Below are 26,538 nucleotides of genomic sequence, written 5' to 3'. Positions count from 1 at the left end.
AATGGAGAGGGTTAGAGGTTTTTTTAAATTCATTCACAGGATGTGGGCACGCTGGCAAGGCCAGCATTTATTGCCCATCCCTAATTGCCCTCGAACTCACGTCTCTGGATCATTAGTCCAGGCCTCTGGATTACTAGTAACATAACCTCTCTCTTAGGCAGTCCTTCGGAACTGAGGATGACTTGCTTCCACATTAAAAATGAGCTCGCAGGTGATTGATGAGTCCAAAGCGGGACCTACAGTCTCTGTCACAGGTGGGGCAGACGGTGATTGAAGGGGCAGGTGGGTGGGGTGCTTGGGTTGACTTGCGCTGCCTGCGCTTGGCTTCCGCTTGCTCCCGGCGAAGAGACTCGAGGTGTTCGGCGCCTTCCCGGATGCTTCTCCTCCACTTTGTGCGGTCTTGGGCCAGGGATTCCCAGGCGTCGGTGGGGATGTTACACTTTTTCAAGGAGGCTTTGAGGGTGTCCTTGAAGCATTTCCTCTGCCCACCTGGGGCTCTCTTGCTGAGCCGGAGCTCCGAGTAAAGCGCTTGTTTTGGGAGTCTCGTATCGGGCATGTGGACAATGTGACCCGTCCATTGGAGCTGATCGAGCGTGGTCAGAGCTTCAATGCTGGGGATGTTGGTGCGCCTATCCTGCCAATGGATTTGCAGGATCTTGCAGAGGCAGCGTTGGTGGTACCTCTCCAGTGCTTTGAGGTGCCTGCTGTACATGGTCCATGTCTCTGAGGCATACAGTAGAGCAGGTATCACTGCTGCCCTGTAGACCATGAGCTTAGTGCCGGGTTTGAGGTCCTGGTCTTCAAACAGTCTCTTCCTCAGGCGACTGAAGGCTGCACTGGCACACTGAAGGCGGTGTTGGACTTTGTCGTCGACGTCTGCCCTTGTTGACAGTAGGCTCCCGAGGTATGGAAAGTGGTCCATGTTGTCCAAGGCCTTGTCGTGGATTTTGATAATCGGGGGGGCAGCACTGTGTGGCGGGGGCAGGTTGGTAGAGGACCTTTGTCTTACGGATGTTTAGTGTAAGGCCCATGCTCTCGTATGCTTCGGTGAAGGTGTTTACGATGGTTTGGAGTTCGACCTCCGAGTGAGCGCAGACGCAAGCATCGTCTGCATACTGTAATTCGACGACAGAGGATGGGACGACCTTGGATCTGGACTGGAGGCGACGGAGGTTGAACAGTTTCCCGTTTGTTCTGTAAATTAGCTCCGCTCCAGTGGGGAGCTTACTGAGGGTGAGATGGAGCATTGCAGTAAGGAAGATTGAGAAGAGCGCTGCAATGCTCTATCTCACCCTCAGTAACATAACCACTATGCTACCGTTCCCGTAGTATGGTTGATGTGTATGTGGACTGTAGGGGGCTTCTTTTAACTGGTTTAAGGTAATTCACCTGGTCTGCAGCCTTTGCCTGCACTCTGACCAATTCCAATCTTTTACCTGGATTACGGTAATTCACCTGGTCAGGCAGCCTGCTGCTACACTGTAAACCAATTTCCAATAAACCAATTTTCAAACAGCGGTTTCAAATCGCTACCCCACCTTCCAGTTCTGACTGAAGGACTTATAATTAATGATATTAAAACAGACAAATGGTCTAGATGAGAGAAAAATCAAGCTTTATTAACTAAAAGAAACTATAATCAAATATCAAACTATACCACAAGAACATAGTAATTACAGTAAAATTGCTTAAATGGGGGAATGCAGACGGTAAAAACGAGGGGTAAGTGGCTACAATGTTAATTAAACAATCTTAGCAATATCCCCTTAATTACCATCCCCCAACTCCTTACTACGTTGCTTTGCTGAGGAGTCAGAAACTCTGCTCACATGTGGTCCAGCGAAGTGAGAGAGAGAGAGAGAGAGAGAGGCTCGCCTGTGGTCCCAGGAAGTAAAGAGAGCGATAGCTTCTCAGGAGCTATCATATATACCTGGTGAGACCCCCCCCCCCCCCCCCCACCCCCTGCTGTTTGCCTGTCTGGAAAATTCGTGCCCAAAATGTTCCAATTCACAAGAGAAAAGCTGTGATTGGCTAACTCAAAGTGGTTGGACTGGGTTAGTGTGTCTGCACTGTGGGGCCGAAATGTACCCGCCCACATCCGGAGCCCACCTGGGCTAGAACAAAAGGGAATGCAAGGCCCTATTGTCCAGAATGCTGGGTGATTTAAACCCATTCAGTTCTTAAACTGTTGCCTTTCAAAATCCGTTCCAGGGTTTCAATCTCTCATTTGTCTGTGAGTGCATTGAATGGCTGTGTAAACATAGCCGATTGTTTTGCGGTTTTCTCTCAAGTGGGTAATTGCTTAAGTCAATAAACAACTTCAAGTGCTTCGAAGGGAACCTCCCTTTGATTGGCAGGTCTGACTCACAGCCCCTGTATCCTCCCACTTTTTCACACAGACAACTCGCTGTGAGCTGTTTTGCTGCTTTGTCCTTTTGACCAAGCTTTCTGTGGCCATTTTAAAACCTTTTGTGATTGCCCAAACTCCAGGGAACGATTTTATTAAGATATGTTGTCTCAATGTGTGTGAACACCTCCAAGAACCTCCTCGATTCCGTGTTGTAGTCCATGCGCAGCCCAGCTCAGAGCAGTCCTTCGCGGTTCTAGGCACATTTTAAAACATTGTAGATAAGTCACATCACCCAATTCTTCGTCCACGATGTGGACCAATCTTTTCAATCTTCAGGGAAAATAGGGGATTTTGCAAAACCCCTACAGGACTTTCAAAAGGTGTTTGATAAAGTACCACATAATAGACTTGTTAGCAAAATTGAAGCCCCTGGGATTAAAGGGACAATGGCAGTGTGGATGCGAAATTGGCTAAGGGACAGAAAGCAGAGAGCAGTGGTGAACGGTTTTTCAGATGGGAGGGAAGTATACAGTGGTACCCTCCAGGGGTCGGTGTTGGGACCACTGCTCTTTTTGATCATGGACTGGACTTGAGTATACTGGACTTGAGGGCATAAAAGTTTGCAGATGACACGAAACTCAGAAATCTAGTAAACAACGAGGAGCCTAGTAACAGACTTCAGGAGGACATGGACAGACTGGTGAAGTGAGCAGCCACATGGCAGATGAAATTTAATGCAGAGAAGTGTGGAGTGATTAATTTTGGTAGGAAGAATGAGGAGAGGCAATATAAACTAAATGATACAATTTTAAAGGTGGGTATAGGTACGGAAATCTTTGAAGGTGGCAGGACAAGTTGAGAAGACTGTTAAAAAGGCATACAGGATCCATGGCTTTATAAATAGAGGCACAGAGTTCAAAAGCAAGGAAGTTATGCTAAACCTTTATAAAACACTGGTTAGGCCGCAGCTGGAGTATTGTGTCCCATTCTGGGCACCGCACTTTAGGAAGGATGTCAAGGCCTTAGGGAGGGTGCAGAGGGGATTTACTAGAATGGCACCAGGGATGAAAGATTTCAGTTACGTAGAGAAACTGGGGTTGTTCTCCTTAGAACAGAGAAGGTTAAGATGAGTATTGATAGTGGTGTTCAAAATTATGGATTGTTTGGATAGAGTAATTACAAAGGCACCGTTTAAAATGAATTAAGCACACTGGCTATTTTATGGAGTTCAGTACTGTAGTGTATGTGCCTTTAAGTCAGAACTACTTTTACAGCTCCTGTATACTGTAGTACCGGCAGTGACCACACCGGTATATAAGCTTTGCGCATGCCTCTGTACGCCCAGTCTAGAGTCTACCCTCCTCCAGTAAAGACCTGTTATTTGTTAATGTACAGCATCCGTGTGATTATTTAATAATAGCCTATCCACTGAACCACGGATCCAACAGTGGCGACGAGTGTCGATTCGAATCTACCTGCAACATAAAAAAAAAAATAGTCGAGGCCAGGAACACGGGCGTCGACCACGAGCAACCGCCCAGCAGTCAGGCAGAGATCCAACTTCGCAGGGGAGGCTGTGGAGAGCCGGGCTTGGTTCCCCAGCCACAACGAGCAGTAAGAGACCGACGACAGGTCCAGCGCAGACCCTTCCCGAGCAGCGGCTGCTGGAGCCGACCGACGGCAGAGAGAAAGCCGAGCAGCATCGACGGGGTAAGACAGAGGGTGAAGAGTGCAGGGCGCAGCCGGGGGTTGAACACCAAGCGGCGTCGAGAAAAAGAAAACAAACCGGAGAGAGAGAGGGTAAAGAAACAGCCGGGTTCTAAACTGAGCGGCGTCGAAAAATATAAAAAGAAGAACGCGCAGAGCACAGCCAGGGCTCACGGGCTGAACAGGGTCTGCGGGGCGAAGAAAGGGGAGACGCCATTGAGCCGCGGAGAAGAAGGAAGAGCGCGGGAGGCGCCATTTTTAGAAGCCGCAGCGGAGAAGAAGGGCGAGCGCGGGAAGGAAGGAAAGCGCGGGAGGCGCCATTTGTGATAGTTAACTCACACCCAAGGATGCCGAAGAGTGGCAGTATCTCTACGTTCGACAATGAAGTCGAAGATTGGGCGACATATGTGGAACGTATTGAGGTGTACTGCAGGGCGAATGAAGTGCCAGATGCTAATAAAGCACTGGTTCTGTTAAATTCCATGGGTGCAAAAACTTATGGGTTACTGCGAAATCTAATAACCCCAGAGAAGCCGGTAAACAAGAATTTTGAAAGCATAGTAGAAATCCTACAGGACCACTTAAACCGCACACCGCTGCTGATAGCAGAATGATTTAAGTTCCATAAAAGGAACCAACACAAAGACGAAAGCAATGCTGAATACCTAACGGAACTGCGCAAGCTATCGAAACACTGCCAGTTTGGAGCGGGACTAGCAGACACGTTAAGGGACAAGTTTGTGTGTGGGCTACAAAGTGAAGGAACCCAGAAATGGCTTCTATCAGAAAAGGACCTTACGCTGGACAAAGCTTTCAGCATGGCAGTATCACATGAAGCAGCCGCAAGGGGTGCTGCAGAGATACAACGGAGACCGCAAGAATATGGCACCAATGAAATGTCCTATGGAACAGGGAAGTGCTATCGCTGCAGCAGAACAACACATGACCAGAAAGATTGTTGGTTCAAGGACCAAGTGTGCAGACAGTGTGGGAAAGCAGGACACATAGCAAGAGTCTGCAGGTCTGGGAAGAAAGCCAACAGTAAGAAATCTCCACAGGAGAAGTACAAAAAGGTACACCAGGTGATGGACAGTGGTTCAGACGAACAGAAAAGTGACACAGACTCCGGAAGCAAGGAGCTGGGTTGTCTGAAACTACATAAGGTAACCGAAATGGAGGATCACCAGACTATCTGGGTTACATTCAAGATAGACGGAGTCCAAGTGGAAATGGAATTGGACACAGGGTCAGCTCTAACAGTCATAAATCAAAGAGACTACAAGCGGCTATTTTCACACATACCCTTGAAAGCTAGAGATTGTCTTGAAGATGTATACGGGGCAAAAAGTCTACCCCAAAGGAAAAATAAGGGTGAAAGTGACATATAAAGACCAAGAAATACCTAAAATGGATATATATGTATTGCCAAATAGAGGACCACCACTGCTAGGACGTGAATGGATCCGGAAGATACATTTAGATTGGCATTCCATACAGGCTCTGAAGGTGGAGGCCAAAAAGGATGACGACGTCACACCTGGTCGACTGTCAAAAATGCTAACTGACGCAAAAGAAGTGTTCCAGGAGGGACTAGGAACACTAAAATGAATAACAGCAACGATTAAAATAGAGGAAAATGCAAGCCCAAAGTTTCTGAAGGCCAGACCAGTGCCTTATGCGATCAGACCAGCTGTTGAAGCAGAGCTGGAAGGGTTGGAACGTTCAGGAGTACTGCCCAAAGTGGACTGGAGCGAGTGGGCTACACCCATCATTCCTGTAATGAAGAGGTCGTTGAGTAATACGCCTGGGGAACCAAAGAAGGTCCGCATCTGTGGGGATTTTAAGGTGACAGTGAACCCAGCCCTTCACACGGTGCAATATCCACTTCCACGAATTGAGGATATTTTCGCCTCGCTATCTGGAGGTAAACGCTTCACCAAAATTGATCTAGCCCAGGCGTACTTGCAAATGGAGGTAGAAGAAGCTTCGAAACATTACCTTACGATCAACACTCATAAAGGTCTCTATCAATACAACCGGCTGGTATTTGGAGTAGCCTCAGCTCCAGCTATCTGGCAAAGGGCGATGGATCAGGTCCTGCAAGGGATTCCAGGAACACAGTGTTATTTGGACGACATCTTGGTCACGGGCGAAAATGACGGTGATCATCTCGCCAACTTGGAGAAGGTGCTCACCAGATTAAAGGAGTATGGGCTACGAACTAATCGCCACAAGTGCGAGTTTTTCCAGAAACAGATCTCGTATTGTGGCCATGTCATCGATGAAGAGGGGTTACATAAGTCCCCTGACAAAATTGAGGCTGTAGTCAAGGCTCCAGCACCGGAAAATGTGTCACAACTGAGGTCGTTCCTCGGGCTGGTAAACTACTACCACAAGTTCTTACCAAATTTGTCTATGGTATTACACCCGCTGAACACCCTACTGCAAACAGGGGTACCATGGAAGTGGGATAGCGAACGTAGATGAGCTTTCCAGAAGTGTAAAGAATTGGTCACATCAAAAGAGGTGTTGGCCCATTTCAACCCAGCACTACCAATTCGTTTGGCATGTGATGCATCACCCTACGGTATTGGAGCGGTGCTGTCGCACAAATTCCCAGACCGGTTGGAGAGGCCAGTAGCCCTTGCGTCTCAGTCACTAACCTCAGCCGAGTGCAACTACGCCCAGATTGACAGGGAGGCCCTCAGCCTAGTATGGGGAGTAAAAAAATTCAACCACTATCTGCATGGGCAGAAGTTCACCTTGCTGACTGACCACCAACCACTTGTCTCCATCTTTAATCCTAAGAAGGGCGTTCCAGTGATGACTGCACAGCGGTTACAAAGATGGTCCCTGTTTCTAGGGGCGAATCAATATGAAATAGAATATAAAGGCACGAAACAGCATGGGAACGCTGATGGGCTATCGCGCCTGCCACTGCCTACTGTGGAGGAAGCAGCAGCAGTGGACCCTATCGAGATATTTTATTCGTCAATAATTGAACGATTGCCAGTAACAAACGCGGATATAGAGAAGGAGACCCGCAATGATCCGACGCTGTCACGGGTATATGAATTGACGGTGAGGGGATGGCCAACACATGGCGACTCACTGTTGCCAGCATTCTCATCCAGAAGAGAACAGCTGTCAGTATGCCAGGGGACAGTGATGTGTGGATCCAGAGTGGTGATTCCACCCAAGTTAAGGGAGAGAGTGCTAAATGAGCTACATGAAGGTCATCTGGGGGGAGTGAAAATGAAAAGCCTTGCTAGGGCTTATGTGTGGTGGCCGGGAATCGATCAACAAATCGAAGACCTAACTAAGAGCTGCTTAGGATGCCAGAAGGTCCAAAATGCACCACCACATGCCCCTCTACACCCATGGGAGTGGCCCTCCTCTCCATGGCAATGGGTGCATATTGATTTTGCTGGTCCATTCATGGACTCAATGTTCTTAATAGCAGTGGATGCTCATTCAAAGTGGCCTGAGGTGATAAAAATGTCTTCAACCACTACAGAGAAAACGATTGCAGTCCTACGGGCCATATTTGCCAGAAATGGTTTGCCAGAGCAGATTTGCTCTGATAATGGACCACAGTTTGTGTCCGACGAGTTCCAAAAATTCATGAAAAGGAATGGGGTAAGGCATTACACATCCGCCCCGTATCATCCAGCCACAAATGGATTGGCTGAGAGGTTCGTACAAACCTTTAAGAAGGCGATAAAGGCCATGTGCGACGATGAAATTCCACGACAGCATAAGATGGACAATTTCTTATTAGCCTACCGAAACGCGACACATGCAGTTACCAACCAGACCCCGGCCATGATGTTCTTTAACCGAAGGTTGAGATCTCGTCTGGACTTGCTCAGACCAAATGAGCGAAGAAATGTTGAGGACAAACAATTCCAGCACATCAATGAGAAGCCGACAAGGAGCTTCAATGTAGGGCAACCAGTCTTGGCCCGTGACTATCGAACAGAGAAATGGCAACCCGGAATGATATGTACAAGGCAGGGGCCATTAATGTACACAGTGGATGTCGGGGAGAACATTGTGAGACGCCACGTCGATCAGATCTTAGCGTCACAGGAATGCGTCAACCCCATGTCTCGAGTACCTGGGGATGAACCCGACATACCGGTAGCATCTACTTCAGACCCAGTAGCAGTGGAACTCGATGAACTACCCGATGAAAAGGGGTCAGAATCGCCTCTGCACCAAGAACAAGAACCTCCGGAAAGGCGCTATCCCGAAAGGGTCAGGAAGCCACCCCAAAGACTGAATCTATAAATGGACTTTTGTTGTTTAATGTACATGTTGAAATGTTAATTGTTATTTGAATATTAGGGGTATTACTAATCTAAAAGGGGAGGAATTGTAGTGTATGTGCCTTTAAGTCAGAACTACTTTTACAGCTCCTGTATACTGTAGTACCGGCAGTGACCACACCGGTATATAAGCTTTGCGCATGCCCCTGTACGCCCAGTCTAGAGTCTACCCTCCTCCAGTAAAGACCTGTTATTTGTTAATGTACAGTATCCGTGTGATTATTTAATAATAGCATATCCACTGAACCACGGATCCAACAAGTACCTACTGATTTAAAAGGTCTTCAAGCAGCTTCAAACAGCTGTCGCACTGTTAACAACGCTGTTGGAAAGTGGAGACTTCGGAGAGATCAATCAGATGGTTTTATCATCCACCACGTATAGCAATAGCTCAAACTGTGCTGAGGACTGTACTGCCCTTTGAGTTGGGGTAGTAATTGACCTTGTGCTTCAGTTTGCCTTTCATCTAGCGGAGAACAGAGATCAAAATGCTTTTGATACAAACAGATACAGCTGTCACTCGGTGGAATGCAAAGACATTAGCCTGATCTCCTAATCTATTTTCTGTTGAACAGCCAAGGTGCTAAGTATACGAACATACGACAATGGCGGACAAGAAAAGACCCACTAGTCCATCCAGCCTGTCCCACACAACATCAATGCCATATGCATCACACCCACCCCACCCCACCCCACACCCACCCCACCCACCCCACCCCACCCACCCAACCCCACACCCACCCCACCCCACCTCACCCCACCCCACCCCACCTCACACCCACCCCACCTCACCCCACCCCACCCCACATCACACCCACCCCACCTCACCCCAGCCCACCCGTCCCACCCCACCCCACCCACCCCACCCACCCAACCCCCCACCCACCCCACCTCACACCCACCCCACCCACCCCACCCCACCTCCCACCCACCCCACCCCACCCACCCTACCCCACCCCCCCACCCCACCCCACCTCACCCCCCCACCCCACCCCACCTCACTCCCACCCCACCCCCCCACCCCACCCCACCTCACACCCACCCACCCCACCTCACACCCACCCCACCCCACCTCACTCCCACCCCACCCCCCCACCCCACCTCACACCCACCCCACCCCACCCCACCCACCCTACTCCCCCCCACCCCACCCCATCTCACCCCCCCACCCCACCCACCCCACCCCACCTCACACCCACCCCACCCCACCTCACACCCACCCCACCCCACCTCACACCCACCCCACCCCCCACCCCACCTCACCCCACCCCACCCCCCCCCACCCCACCCCCCCACCTCACACCCACCCCACCTCACACCACCCCACCCCCCCTCACACCCACCCCACACCCCACCCCACCCCACCCCCACCTCACACCCACCCCACCCCCCACCCCACCTCACCCCACCCCACCCCACCTCACCCCACCCCACCCCACCCCACCCCACCTCCCACCCACCCCACACCACCCACCCCACCCACCCTACCCCACCCCCCACCCCACCCCACCTCACACCCACCCACCCACCCCACCTCACACCCACCCACCCCACCCCACCTCACACCCACCCCACCCACCCCACCCCACCTCCCCCACCCCACCCCACCTCACACCCACCCCACCCCACCTCACACCCACCCCACCCCACCTCACACCCACCCCACCCACCCTACCCCACCCCACCTCACACCCACCCACCCCACCCCACCTCACACCCACCCACCCCACCTCACCTCACACCCACCCCACCCCACCTCCCAACCACCCCTACCCCACCCCACCTCCCCCACCCCACCTCCCCCACCCCCCACCCCACCCCACCCCACCTCACACCCACCCCACCCCACCCCACCTCACACCCACCCCACCCCACCTCACACCACCTCACACCCACCCCACCCCACCCCACCCAAAAGCCCTGTAATCTGGGAGAGGCAAAAAAAATCAGTTTTAAAAACCCAGGTAGATGAAGTGGGAAAAATCTGGAGAGTTCCTCTCTGATGCCTTTAGGTGACCAAAGCTAGTCCAGGAGCCCACTCTGACTCTGATTAATGTTAGACAGTAACTACCTTTTGTGTCTCTGCCCCAGCTGGCTACAGGCCCAGCTCCCCCTTGAAGGAATTCAGCGAATCACCATTTATCACGATCTGGTGGTGTTTTTCATGCAGATAAGCATGCAGATTGAGATAGTTATCTGGAAGTGCCTGCTGGTGAGATCAAGACCGATGGCTCTGAAATTAACATAAGGCTAACTACTTTCATGCTCGCCCTATGTTGCTGCATCATCTGTCGACTTGATTGTCTTCAATGCAGTTTCTAGCCACATCTATAGAATATGGATTCTACCTCACCGGGCTAATAACAGATAAAGTGACCAGTCACTTCTTATAAATGGATAATAAAATTATTTAAAATATGATGATACTCTCTATTTCAGATATTTACAAATGCATCATTCCTCTTTTTAATTAGTCAGTTAATCTAGGGCACAAAAGGTGGGATCTTCAAGTTGGGTCCTTGATCCTGAATGGACGTACACTACAGTCCAACATGAAAGGCCATGCAAACATACCTGAGCAAAACTTTTTGATCCTTCAGATGAGGTTCCCGAAGAAATTCAGCCATAAAAATCCTTTGTCCAGTTCCTCATTAACAAGTCAACAACAGATTTGATCTAAATAAGCTATGAAAATAAAGAACCTACCAGCATCAATTGCTGAGACTTGTATCATCTAGGTGCCATGTTTGCTAATAGCATATAGTTGATGGGAGTTATCCACAGCATTAACTACCTTGGTGCTACTTTTTCTCCCTCACCCTTATCATCTTCCATTGCAATTTCCCACCCTTGGTTAATATCAATGAGATTACTTGCTGTGCTGTCCTCCAGTGCAGGATGTCCTGTTAGAGAACCTTCCCTTTTAGGGTCACATGACACCTCTCACTGAAGGGCTGATCCCTCGACCTACTACCCGAGCATTGATGCCTTGCACAGAGTGATCAGAGGATGGATGAGAATTAGTTCCCTCAGTGGGTTTCATCTTTCAAAACAGCCTGCAGGAGGGATTTCAGATTTAGTGTAATGACCTGTTAATAGTGACTATAGATTGTCAGCCAGTCGCTCAGTGGGTAGCACATTAGCCTCTGAGTCAGAAGGTTGTGGGTTCAAGTCCCACTCCAGAGACTTGAGCACAAAAATCAAGGCTGACACTCCAGTGCAGTGCTGAGGGAGTGCTGCACTGTCGGAGGTGCCGTCTTTCAGATGAAACGTTAAACCGAGGCCCCGTCTGCTCTCTCAGGTGGACATAAAAGATCCCATGGCACTATTTCGAAGAACAGGGGAGTTATCCCCGGTGTGCAGGACAATGTTTATCCCTCAATCAACATAACAAAAACAGATTATCTGGTCATTATCACATTGCTGTTTGTGGGAACTTGTTGAGCGCAAATTGGCTGCCGCGTTTCCTACATTACAACAGTGACTACACTTCAAAAAGTACTTCATTGGCTGCAAAGTGCTTTGGGATGGCTGGTGGTTGTGAAAGGTGCTATAGAAATGCAAGTCTTGCTTTCTTTCTATAAACAGGCAGCATTAATTTATATTGCCTTATTATGTCTCAAAAAGATCTTAAAATGCTTTCTATACAAGGAAATACTTTGAAGTTAGGTCATTGTTGTTATTTAGGCAAATGTGGCAGCCATTTTGCAAACCACAATATCGAGGATTGCAAATCCTCTAGGATTATCCTGGAGACTCCAGGAATTAAGATTCTTCTGCAGGATACTGCTGCGAGCAACCCAGGAGAAAGGTCATAGGTGCATTAAAAGTATTGTGGATTTTTTCATTTTCTTTGAACACTTGTTTATTAGTGATATTAATATTGGCTGTTTGACTGGCAGTCAAGAATCATCCAATCGAGTAATACTTGCTTTCCAATTAGTCTGGGAAGGTGTGGGAAGCAGTGAGGATGGACGTGTTGGGCAACCAATGGCAGGAGTCTGGGGGGGGCGGTAAGGGGCAGGAGATCACATGATGAAACCTCGAGGAATATGTCCAATCAGAGATGGCAACTCGAGCAACATTCCACAGATAACATGGCCAATTAATCTGTATTCGGTGGTGTTGGTTGAAGGAAGAATGTTGGCCGGGACACCAGGAGAACTCCTTGCTCCTTGAACTTCTTTAACATTCATTGGAATAGGCCGACGGGGTCTCAGCTTAACCTGTCACCTGAAGAGTGGCAAACCTCTGATAAAGCAACACTTCCTCTGCTGAAACGCGAGCCTACATTATATACTCAGATCCTAGACTGACACCCTGATAAATGACACTCAGCCCAGGGAGAGAGATCAATCGACCCGGAGTTAGCGGTAAGCAGTGAAGCAAAGGCGTTCACTGCTGGCCTGACGTACGCTCGGCCCAAGGATCTTGCAATCCCTATGTCGAGAACTTCGGGTTTTCCGACCTTGAAATCAATTCAAAGGAACTTAATGGGGAATCCCCTTGTTCGAACTGTCAATGACAGCTCTGAAACAGGCTGTGCTTCTCCCCTCCCCCCCACCCCACAACAGAGCCGGAAATCAGTCAACAGGCTGTCTAAGCAGCCAATCAAAAGGCAGAATTCTCGCAAACAGTGAACAAGGAAGTATTATATTCTAACTTTTTTAAATAGAGGGAGCAACAGAAAGATTGGGGCTCTCACATGAGGAAAAGGCAAACCTGAAATAATGATGGACAAACTTAAAAAAAAAAATGTTTAAAACTTTTTTTTATTTTTATTAAAATGGACAAATTTCACACTGCACAAAATTAAAATTAGTTTTCCAGGCCCTTAACAGTTGTTTAGCAGTCAATATGCTGTTAAAACCCCAGTTGCACCTAATCCCTTTGGGTCTAACTTTTAGTGTGGAATTTAACAACGTACTGACTGCGGAGGAGCCGAAGTTTACCCTGATTTATGAGATTTCACTGATTGCTGGCTCTGTTGTGGGAGCGGGGGAGAGACACAGTGCGACTGTTTCACAGCGGTCATTGACTGACCGCAACTTCGGGATCTCCGCCTGCGCATATGTCAAATCCCGAAGTTGTGGTCAGTTTTAAAGGCAGAATGACGGTGAACGCTGCCACTTTGCGCAAATTCCGGGCCATCATAGAACTAATGGCAGTGTTAAACATAGCTTCTTACACTAGCACAACTTTAACCATTAATGGCTTTATTTTTTTTGAATGTTCTTTGTTTTCAAAGAGACAAATTTTGTACATAAAATATGTGTTTTTACCAACTTCCCATCAAAAACTAAAATGCAAAGTCTCCGCACCTGTGGGGTAGGGGTGGGGGGGGGGGGGGGGAGGTATTGTTTGTCTCTTTATTATCGGTGATGTTACCATCAACAAACGAGGCTTAAACTAACAATCTCCTGATTGAGAGAGACTTCTACCCACTGTGCCACTGATGCTTATTAATAGCATGGCAGCTGCAATATTTGGATAACTCTTTACAGTAAAAAAGAAATTTATAACTTAGACAGCAGGAAGTTTAAACCACACAGGAACATTCTGGTAAAAGTCTCGATCAGAGCCAGTGACTGGCAGACTTTGCCCTCTCGCAGTGTGGAACCAGAGTGCCATCTGGTGGAGCACCAGTAAAGTTATTAATGCTTAAACTGCTGTGAATACAGAAGCCTGTCTTAACCTGTAGTCTGCTATTAGCTCTGTGATAGAGGGCCCTTTCTCTCTGGGCTAAGCAGGACTTTATTATGTTGATAAACGTACATCGAGTAGGTCACATTCATTAATGCTCTTGGCGTTTCATACAGTTTATCCTCTGCAGTGCATTGCTACATGCATCCTCTCAACACCTCTTTAACTGCTCCATCTAAATCTATACCATAACCACCCTGCCCCTCCGTTTCACACCGTCCTACGTCTCAACCATCGATTTATCGAAAAAAAATCTGTTCTTACACCAGCTACATGATCCCACCACTTACCCTCCCGCCTCCTCTCCACTTTTCAGAGGCACTATTCTTTCGATGCTAACCATAAAACGGCAACAAGGGTCAATTTCAGGGCCCAAAGAGCGACTGAAAGACGTCTGATCCAATATTGGGCCGGGGCCATTTCCTAGGTGTAATGTATATACCTTTATGGGGAACTATCTTTTACAGCTCATGTATACTGCAGTACCGGCAGTGACCACACCTGTATATAGCACTGAGTAGTAATCTGTACAGATCAGTTCCACTGTGAGCCACGTTGAGTAAACACCTGTTGTACCGTTTCTCCTGCAGTCTGTGTCTTATTATACACGGACACAACATTGGCGACGAGGCAAGTTCGAACCTACCTGCAACTCTGCATCACCTCCCGGGGATTCGTTCCTGGAGATCAGTGGATTGGAGGTCAAGGCCAGAGACTCGGGCGTCGACCACGGGCAACCGCCCAGTCATCCAGCAGAGACTCGAGAATTGCGGGGGAGGCTGTCGAGAGCCAGGCTTGGCTTTCCAGTCGAGGCGGTCCAGCGAAACGGGCTGGCAACAGGTAGTGCGCAGACCCTTCCCGGACAGCGGCGGGCTAGAGCCCGACCGAGCGGCACAGCAAAGGGCTGAGCAGCGTCGATGGGGGAGAGAGAGAGAGGGCAGAGCGCACAGGGCGCAGCCGGTGTTCAGGGGCCAAGCAGCGTCGAAGAGAGGGAGAGAGAGAGAGGGCAGAGCGCACAGGGCGCAGCCGGTGTTCAGGGGCCGAGCAGCGTCGGGGAGAGGGAGAGAGAGACGCACAGAAACCCGTGAGGCGCCGCCATTGCCACGAGGACCGCCGAGAGCGGCATTGGCAGCAGCGCAGGAGAAGCGCGCGGAACCTACAGGGCGCCGCCATTGCCACGAGAACATCCGGGAGCGGCGTTGGCAGCAGCGGGGGAGGAAGGAAAGCGTAGGAGACGCCATTTTAAGTCATTGGGAGATGCCATTTTAAACAACACCCAAAATGCCGAAGAGTGGCAGTATCACCGCATTTGACAATGAAGTCGTAGATTGGACTACATATGTCGAACGAATAGAGGTGTACTGCAAGGCAAATGAGGTGTCAGATGACAAGAAAGCGTCGGTATTGTTAAATCTAATGGGTGCAAAGATGTATGGTTTATTACGAAATCTAGTAACCCCAACGAAGCCAATGGAAAAGAGTTTTGAAGACATAGTAACGACACTACAGGAACATTTAAACCCCACACCGCTGCTGATAGCAGAAAGATTCAAGTTTCACAAACGGAACCAGCATGATGAAAGCAATGCTGATTATTTAACAGAACTGTGCAAACTATCGAAACACTGCCAGTTTGGAGCGGGACTGGCAGATACCTTAAGGGACAAGTTTGTGTGTGGGCTTCAAAGTGAAGGAACCCAGAAACGGCTTTTATCTGAAAAGGACCTTACGCTGGAAAAGGCTTTCAGCATTGCGGTATCATATGAAGCAGCAGCACGGGGCGCTGCAGAGATACAACAGAGGCCGCAAGAATATGGCACAAACGAAATGTCATATGGAACAGAGAAGTGCTATCACTGTGGCAGAACAACACACGACCAGAATGATTGCTGGTTCAAAGACAAAGTGTGCAGACAGTGTGGAAAAGTAGGACACATAGCACGAGTCTGCAGGTCGGGAAAGAAAACCAGCAATAAGAAACCTACCAAAGGAAAGTACAAGAAGGTACATAAGATGACGGAGAATAGTTCAGACGAACTAAAGAGTGATAACGACTCCGAAAGCAGGGAACTGAGTTGTCTGAAACTACATAATGTGATCACAACGGAGGATCACCAAACCATTTGGGTCACTCTCAAGATAGCAGGAGTCCAGGTAAAGATGGAATTGGACACAGGATCAACCCTAACAGTCATAAACCGACGGGACTACGAGCGGCTATTCTCACACATACCCTTGAGAGACACAAAAATTATTTTAAAGACGTACATGGGGCAAAAAGTCTACCCTGTAGTGATCAATAACATGTCATTCTATAGTGGACACTAGGTGGAGCCGTAGAGCTGTATATAGCTGTATGTATAAGACTACACTACCTAGCTGTATATATATTAAGACGACATTACCCATGAGGCACTTGGCTACCCACAAGGCAACAGTCAAGATGGAAGCCTCTACAGATACTGTACCAGTCCACATGTGCTCAATAAAGTAACTAGCAAAAGCTAGCTGTGTTCATAATAAGAATATCTATTTATTAATGAACATAACATGGTACCAGGGTGGTGAAGATCTGCTGAAAATTGTGAAAAGCGACATGGAGAATTTGAAGCCACCAGAGCGTTTGAATCTCGACGGAAACGTCGACTACAATTGGTGGATTTTTAAACAACAATTCGAACTCTACATTGCAGCCATCGGATTCGGTACGAAGCCAGACGCAAGGAAGATAGCGTTGCTGCTTACGGTTGCAGGCCCACAGGTGATAGAGGTATTTAATACATTTGTATTTAATCCAGAGGAGAACAGAGGAAAATTAGAAGATGTGCTAAAAAAATTTGATGCACATTGCTCTCCCAAAAAGAGTGAGACGTATGAAAGATACATCTTCCATTCTCGGACACAGCAACAAAATGAGACTTTTGATAGCTTTATAACTGATCTGAAACTGAAAGCACAGACATGTAATTTCTCTGAGCTCAAAGCATCCATGATTCATGACCAGGTTGTGTTTGGTATTCATGATAAAAAAGTCAGGGAACATCTGTTGAGAGAAACCGAACTAAATTTGAAAATGCGGTGAAAATATGCCAAGCCAGCGAGCTAGCTCGAAAGCACGCGAAGACTTTCAGTTAAATCAATAATGATGCGATTGTAATGAGTGATAATTCTGCTGTCGGTGCTGTGTCCTACAAGGGGAAAAAACGTGGGCAGAACAGAAATGAAAAGCAATCGGAGGATGAAATTTTTAATTGTAAACGCTGTGGTTACAAACACCAGTTTAGACAATGCCCAGCGTTTGGAAAAATGTGCACAAAGTGTAATGGAAAGAATCACTTTGCCAAACAATGCTTTTCAAAAGTAAAAACAACGAAAGGGCAACAAGTTAATGTGATTGAGGACACTGATTTACGTGAGACATTTTTTGTAGGAATGGTGTCATGTGACGATATCAAAAAAGATACAGAAAATGTGCAGCCCTCAGAAATGGACAATGCTGAACATAAAGTCAATGCAGTAAAAGTGGACAAATGGATGATCCCACTGCAGATAAATGGAGCATTAGTTACATTGAAACTGGACACTGGGGCAAAAGCAAACTTAATCAGTATGAGTGACATAAAAAATATGAAAGAAAAGCCCAAAATACAGAAAAAGTCAGTACTACTGAAGAGCTATAATGGACAGAAAATAGATAGCTTAGGTGTATGCAGACTTAAAGTGACAGTCAAAGACAAAGTGCATCATCTCATGTTTTCTGTTGTGGCTGAAAGACTTGATTCGATACTAGGTGACAAAGCTTGTGAAGACTTAGAACTGGTCAAGAGAGTCTACCATATAAATTGTGCCATAAGCAGACCAGATGACTCAGGTGATGAAGCAGAGAGCTCATCAAGGATGAAAAGGCCAAAGGGTATCCATGTCTTCAAAAAGCCTAGTTTCTCCAAGAAGAAAGAAAAAGACTTTAAGGTCAAAGAGAAGCCAAAGGAAGAAAAGCACAAAGAGGAAAAACACAAGGAGAAAAAGTCCAAAGATATAACCGCAGCAGATGTTGCTAAGCAGTGGAAAGAGAAAAAGACAAAGAAGAAGCCTACACCAGAGCAGGAAGCAGTTCCGGTAGATACTCCTTCTTCCCTCAGGCCAATCTTTGGTGTTCCATTAGCTGAGGCTGCTGAGAGGACTATGCTATATGATGGGATCCAGCTGCCAGCAGTTTTTCGAGAGTGCATTGACTACATTGAGAGTTATGGCATGAAGAGTGAAGGAAACACTGAAACCCTCTCCAAGCAAAGATCACAAGGAGACCTCGATCTATACAAGAGCAGTTTGATGACAATGCCACAACTGCATCTTGTCATTCACTGCCAGAACAATCTCATGAAGACACATCAGACTTACCCGTGTTGAGAAGATCCACACGTGAAGTAAAAAAGCCTGATAGACTTGATCTTTGAGTACAATGTAAAGCTTTGTAAATGTGTTGACTGTTTTGAAAATGTTTATGTTTATAGAGCACTAACAAAAGTGTTACTGATATTATCTTTATTGTTTTCTTGAAAGTTGATTGATATTGATTTTGTTAAACCTCAAAGAAAGGGGGATGTAGTGATCAATAACATGTCATTCTATAGTGGACACTAGGTGGAGCCGTAGAGCTGTGTAGAGCTGTATATAGCTGTATGTATAAGACTACACTACCCAGCTGTATATATATTAAGACTACATTACCCATGAGGCACTTGGCTACCCACAAGGCAACAGTCAAGATGGAAGCCTCTACAGATACTGTACCAGTCCACATGTGCTCAATAAAGTAACTAGCAAAAGCTAGCTGTGTTCATAATAAGAATGTCTATTTATTAATGAACATAACATACCCCAAAGGAAAAATAAGGGTGACTGTATATATAACGGTAAGGAAACACCAAAACTAGACCTGTATGTATTGCAAGATGGAGGACCACCATTACTGGGACGTGAATGGATCTGGAAAATACAACTGGATTGGCATTCCATACAGGCACTGACTGTGGCTGACAAAAAGGATGACGACGTCACACCTGGGCGACTGTCAAAGATCCTAACTGACGCGAAAGAAGTGTTCCAGCAAGGACTCGGAACACTAAATGGCATGAAAGCGACGATTAAAATTGAAGAAAACGCAAGTCCAAAATTTTTTAAGGCCAGACCGGTACCTTATGCGATCCGCCCAGCCGTCGAAGCAGAGCTGGTGAGTCTGGAACGTTCAGGTGTACTGTCCAAGGTAGACTGGAGCGAGTGGGCTACACCCATCGTCCCTGTGATGAAAAAGTCGTTGAGCAGCACGCCTGGGGAACCAAGGAAGGTTCGCATCTGTGGGGACTTTAAGGTAACAGTGAACCCGGTCCTTCACACCGTACAATATCCACTTCCTCCGATTGAAGATATTTTCGCCTCACTATCTGGAGGGAAATGCTTCACTAAGATTGATCTGGCCCAGGTGTATCTGCAAATGGAGGTAGAAGAAACATCAAAAAAATACCTCACAATCAACACCCATAAAGGTCTCTACCAATAAAACCGGCTGGTATTCGGGGTAGCATCAGCTCTGGCTATTTGGCAGAGGGCAATGGAACAAGTCTTGCAAGGGATCCCAGGGACCCAGTGTTATTTGGATGACATCCTGGTCACGGGCGAAAATGACAGTGATCACCTTGCCAACCTGGAGCAGGTGCTCACTAGATTGCAGGAATATGGGCTCCAAGCTAACCGCCCCAAATGCGAGTTTTTTAGAAAACAGATCTCGTATTGTGGCCACGTTATCGATAAAGAGGGGTTACATAAGTCCCCAGAGAAGATTGAGGCAGTAGTCAAGGCTCCAGCACCGGAAAATGTGTCACAACTGAGGTCGTTCCTCGGGCTGGTAAACTACTACCATAAGTTCTTGCCAAATTTGTCTACAATACTACACCCACTGAACACCCTACTGCAAACTGGGGTGCCATGGAAGTGGAGTGACGAATGTAGACGAGCTTTCCAGAAGAGCAAAACACTAATCACATCGAAAGAGGTATTGGCCCATTACAACCCAGCATCTTTGTTCTCTGGTTACTGACCCTCCCGCCAGTGGAAATAGTTTCTCCATATCCACTGTATCAAAACCCTCATAATTTTGAACACCTCTATTAAATCTCCCCTGAATGTTCTCTGCTCTAAGGAGAACATTCCCAGCTTCTCCAGTCTCTCCACATAACTGAAGTCCCTCATCCCCGGTACCACTCTAGTAAATCTCCTCTGCACCCTCTCCAAGGCCTTGACATCCTTCCTAAAGTGTGGTGCCAGGAATTGGACACAATACTCCAGCTTATGCCGAACCAGTGTTTTATAAATGTTTAGCATAACTTCCGTGCTTTTGTACTCTATGCCTCTATTTATAAAACCAAGGATCCCGTGTGCTTTTTAACAGCCTTCTCAACTTGTTCTGCCACCTTCGAAGATTTGTGTACATACCCCCCAGGTCGCTGTTTCTGCACCCTGTTTAAAATGGTAGCATTTAATTTATATTGCCCCTTCTCATTCTTCCTTCCAAAAATGTATCACTTCATACTTCTTTGCGTTCAATTTAATCTGCCCTGTGTCTGCTCATTTCATCAATCTGTCCGTGTCCTCCTGAGGTCTTCTACTATCCTCCTCACTGTGTACTACATTTCTAAGCTTTGTGTCATCTGCAAACTTTGGAATTATGCCCCCGATACCCAAATCCAGGTCATTAATATACATCAAAAAAGGGCAGTGGTCCTAATACTGACCCCTGCGGGGACACTACTGTATATTTCCCTCCAGTCTGAATGACAACAGTTCACCACTACTCTCTGCTTTCTGTCCATTAGCCAATTTCGCACCCATGTCCCTTTAATCACATGGGCTTTAATTTTGCTACCAAGTCCATTATGTGGTACTTAATCAAATGCCTTCTGAAAGCCCATATGCACAACATCAACTGCACTGCCCTCACCAACCCGCTCCGTTACTTCATTAAAGAACTCAATCCAATGTGTCAGACACGATTTGCTTTTGACAAATCCATGTTGGCTGTCATTTATTAACTCTTGTTCTTCCAACTGACAATTTTGTCCTGGATTATGCTCTCGGGTAAGGACATGAGTTGGGTTTTTACGACAATCCGATAGCTTCATTGTCACTTTTACTGAGACCAGTTTTTTAATAAAACTGAATTCAAATCCTCAAACAGCCATAGTGGGATTTGAATTCATGTTTGCTGGATTATTAGTCCAGATTTCTGGAATATTAGTCCAGTAACATAAACACACCACCGTACTGGCGTTCTAAGAAACTCTCCCCTGCAACATACTGGCTGCAGATGTCAAGTTGGCTGCACAGGGTTACAAATGAAGCAATGAGCACCTCACAGTCCTGCCGTTACTTGTCATTGGGAAATCTGTCAAGCTGAAGTTCACATCAAGGCCCAACATAACTCTTGGATGAACCTCATGAATTGCTTTTGTTCTCACTTTATATTGCACATGTAGCGTCGATGACAGGACCAGAAACTCCCCACCAAGACCATCCTCTTCAGTGTTGCCATGGCCATGCGGGCAGAAGCTGAAGGAGTTTTTCACAGGACAGAGATCAGTCTGAATTACCGTAAATTTAAAATAGGTGTTTGATTTTTTTCTGTTTGTGAGGACAATCCCCATACCTTAATAAAATGCAGGACATGTAAAATACTGATAGAAAAACAAAGAATTTTGGCTCTACCAATTGAAAAAGAAAGAAAGACTTGCATTTATATAAAGCACATTTCACGACCTCAGGACGTCCCAAAGCACTTTACAGCCAATGAAGCACTTTTGCAGTGTGGTCACTGTTGTAATGTAGGAAATGTGGCAGCCAATTTGCGCACAGCAAGCTCCCACAAACAGCAATGTGACAATGACCAGGGAATTGAGTAGGGTTGCCAACTCTCCAGGATTGCCCTGGAGTATCCAGCAATTATTAAAGATTGATCTCGTGGACATTGCCACGAGCGACCCAGGAAATTGTTTTTTTCTCATTTTCCTTGAACCCTTGTTTATTAATTATAAAAATATTGGACTTGGGGGGGTAAAGGGCTGTTTGCCCGGGTGGGGCGGCTGGAAGCTGGAGGTCATGTGATGAAACTTCCAGGAATATGTCCAAGCAGAGTTGGCAGCTCTGCAATTCTGCAATTGAGTCCTGGTACTGTTCATTTCTGGAGTCAGAGGTCCCACTCCGAATATCAGTCAATAAATGCTTTACCAAGTAAAATTATATTTATAATGGGGGCAAAATTCGCTTCCTTTGCACCGCCGAGTTAGCGCCTCGGGGGGTACAAAGGGCCTATCGCCCGGGCGGGAGCACTAATAGCGCCTGCTGAGAAATTCGGCAGGGCGCTACTGAGGCGCTAGCCAGCAGCACTGCGAGTCACTGTGCCACTGGCGATAACATCATCGCTGAGCAATGTGACCCCTTAGCGCCCCACGGCAGAAATTCGGCTGCACCCCGCGAGGCTGCTGCGGGCGATGTCAGTGACAGTCTCATGGGTCACAAACCGGGCCACACACCGCTGGCGGGGCGGTAATTAACGGGGCGGACCTGCTGCGCCCCAGCCACCATTTTATTATTTTGGCCGACCTCCAGGTCGGTCCCTTTTGGTGGCTCTTGGCGTGGTCCGTGGCCGACAACACACCGTCCGGCACCGCGTCTCAGTGCCGGGCTGCAGCCGTGGCACCATGCCACCCTGGTGGGCAAGTGAAGGCCTGCACAGCAGCCGTCCTCTTTAACGGAAGTGGAGGGGAGGGGCGCTGAAATACATCAGCGCTACGGTGTGTCGCTGTATTGCGCTCTGGCGCTACCACGCTTTACACCCCAGACACCGCCCCAAGAGGAAGTGGAGCACCTGAGATAGCGCTCTGCTTCCTTGCTGGGGCGGTAAGCCCAATTTAGTGGCTGAGGTGGTACTCCCACGCCAGGCGCTAAAAGTCTGGCGTTAATTCGTGCTGCCTGCTCATTTGCATGATTATTGCATTCAGCCCAGCACTGAATGCTCAGCAGGGGGCCCAGGTTCGTGGAGGCTAGCTCCAATTAAAGCTAGCCTGCACTATTTAAATGCAGTCTGCACCTCTTAAAGGGGTGGTGCCTTCTGCCTGCAACAGATGATTCAAATGGCTGGGAAGACAGTGGACAAGAAAGCTATAATGATGGAACAACAGGGGAAAGAGCATGCACCAAAGTTCTCTGATGCAGCACCAGAGGCCTTGGCCCAGGAGGTCAACTCCAGGAGTGAGGTCCTCTTTCCACAGGGGGCCATGAGGCCCTCCAGGCAACAGACCAGAGTGCAGTGGGAGCAGGTAACCACTGTGGTAACTGCCAGGAGTGTAGCCCCGAGGATGTGGACGCAGTGCAGGGAGAAGTTCAATGACTTCACACGAGTGGTCAAGGTCAGTGAATGGATCATCAAGTGTCATATCCCACCATCTGCACCGCGAGCCTCACACACTGCTCAATGCACCACACCCTATCACTCACCTACCAACAATCTCTACCAAACATGACCCATACCTCACATTCATAGTTTCACCTCATCCTCACACACTTACCACTGCTGCAAGCCTCACATACACATCTCACAGCTTGCACACACTGCCAGCTATTCAACTATGACAGCCAGATCACCCAAACACATTGCACCACACTCACTGACACACTTCCCTTTCTCCTGCAGGAAGAGGTGGCGCATAACCAGCGCCAGCAGACCGTAACCAGCATGGGACAGGCTCGCTGAATGAAGACAAGTAGCTGGCATCCTCATACTTTATCCTGCTTCTCACATCCCACTTCCCCCTCATCCTACAATCTCTTCTGATTTACAAGCTGCACACGGTGTAAGCATGCAGCTCTTGCTTCCCCCCCACCCCTCCCCTCACCACAACCCGTTCTCATTTCAGACACCCAAGAAATCCAGCCTGCCCAGCCAGTGCTTCAACAAAAAGAGGGAGAGGAGAGTGAAGAAGAAGAAACACCGTCACTTGATTTCACACACCCAGCCACAAGCTCAGATACTGACACTCCGTGTACTTTGGAGGATAGGTTAGACCCGCGATCTGCACATGGTGAGACACTGGGCATGTGGAAAGGGTAGCGCAGGTGCCAGCTCCCTGGAGGGCAAGGTTTCACATGAGTTGTGCAGCACAGGACTCAGACAAGGACTTTGATGGGGCGCCTTCAGAAGAACGCTGATGGGTAGGCACAATGAAATGCTTTGTGCATTGGCAGGCCTGCCAGAAAGCCTGAATGCAATGTCAAGGAGCATGGAGGAGTCCAGCCCTTTGGGCAGAGCTTGGAGCCCATCCTTTCCAGCGTGGAGGAAGTGGGCAGTCCACTTGTGGACCCACCCATCATGCAGCGTCTGACGGCTGATGTCTCAGCTTCCATTGCAGCTCAAACACAAGCCACCCAATGTCAATAGAGTGCTGCAATGGAAGATCAGACTGAAGTCATGCAAGCTCAGACTGCTGCCATCATGGCTGGGTTTACCAGTGTTGAAAGGCTCTTGCAGGGTGTCACAGCAGTCCAGCAGGCTATACTCCATCAGATTACTAGGATTGCTGAGACGCAGCCCCGGGGGAGTGGCAGTGGATCCGTGGAGCACGAACCTGCTGTCCTCCTTCAAAATGACAGCATTCACAGCACTGCCACTCCGCCAGTGCCCTTTCTGTTGCCTGTCAGCCAGCCCAGACTGCTGCTGCCCAAGCCGAGATGGTACAGTCTGAAGCCGGGTTTTCTAGGCCCAGAGCTGCTCGAGGTCATCCTCCAAGGCCATTTGCAGTCTCCCCCACTGAAAGTCAGCAGCCTTAGAAACATAGAAACATAGAAGATAGGAGCAGGAGTAGGCCATTCGGCCCCTCGAGCCTACTCCGCCATTCGATGAGATCATGGCTGATCATCCAAACTCAGTACCCCGTATCTGCCTTCTCCCCATATCCCTTGATACCTTTAGCTCTAAAAAATATATCTAACTCCTTCTTGAATATATTTAAAGAATTGGCCTCAACCGCCTTCTGTGGTAGAGAATTCCACAGGTTCACCACTCTCTGGGTGAAGAAATTCTTCCTCATCTCTGTCCTAAATGGCTTACCCCTTATCCTTAGACTATGACCCCTGGTTCTGGACTCTCCGACCATCGGGAACATTCTACCTGCATCTAGTTTGTCCAGACCTGTCAGAATTTTATAAGTTTCGATGAGATCCCCTCTCATTCTTCTAAACTCCAGCGAGTATAAGCCCAATCGACCCAATCTCTCCTCATACGTCATTCCTGCCATCCCAGGGATCAGCCTTGTGAATCTTCGCTGAACTCCTTCCATGGCAAGAACATCCTTCCTCAGATAAGGCGACCAAAACTGCACACAGTACTCAAGGTGTGGTCTCACCAAGGCCCTGTACAACTGCAACAGGACATCCTTGCTCCTGTACTCAAACCCTTTCGCGATGAAGGCCAACATACCATTTGCCTTCTTCACCGCCTGCTGCACCTGCATGCTTACCTTCAGTGACTGGTGCACAAGGACACCCAGGTCTCGTTGCATTTCCCCTTCTCCCAATCTATTGCCATTCAAATAATAGTCTGCCTTTCTGTTTTTGACACCAAAGTGGATAACCTCGCATTTATCCACGTTATATTGCATCTGCCACGCTTCTGCCCAATCACCCAACCTGCCCAAATCATCCTGGAGTTTCTTGGTATCCTCCTCGCAGCACACTCGCCCACCCAGCTTTGTGTCGTCTGCAAATTTGGAGATATTACATCTAGTTCCCTTATCTAGATCATTAATGTATATTGTGAATAGCTGGGGTCCAAGGACCGATCCCTGCGGTGCCCCACTAGTCACTGCCTGCCACTCGGAAAAAGACCTGTTAATTCCTACTCTCTCCTTTCTGTCCGCCAACCAGTTCTCTATCCAAGTCAATACCTTGCCCCCAATCCCATGTGCCTTAACTTTAACTTTACACGCTAATCTCTTATGTGGGACCTTATCGAAAGCCTTTTGAAAGTCCAAATACACCATGTCTACTGGTTCTCCCTTATCTATTTTCCCAGTTACATCCTCAAAAAATTCCAGTAGATTAGTCAAGCACGATTTACCTTTTGTAAATCCATGTTGACTTTGTCCGATCCTGTCACTGTTTTCCAAGTGCTCAGCTATTACATCCTTTATAATGGACTCTAGCATTTTCCCCACTACTAATGTCAGGCTTACCGGTCTGTAATTCCCTGCTTTCTCTCTACCACCCTTTTTGAATAGTGGGGTAACATTAGCTACCCTCCAATCCATGGGTACTGTTCCAGAGTCTATCGAGTTTTGGAAGATGACCAGCAATGCATCTACTATTTCTAGGGCCACCTCCTTAAGTACCCTAGGATGTAGA

The sequence above is a fragment of the Somniosus microcephalus genome, chromosome 13, assembly GCF_052327205.1.
Source record: "Somniosus microcephalus isolate GS21.2 chromosome 13, FLI_Smic_1.0, whole genome shotgun sequence".
Classification (NCBI taxonomy): domain Eukaryota; kingdom Metazoa; phylum Chordata; class Chondrichthyes; order Squaliformes; family Somniosidae; genus Somniosus; species Somniosus microcephalus.
Note: the sequence above shows the minus strand (reverse complement) of the source record.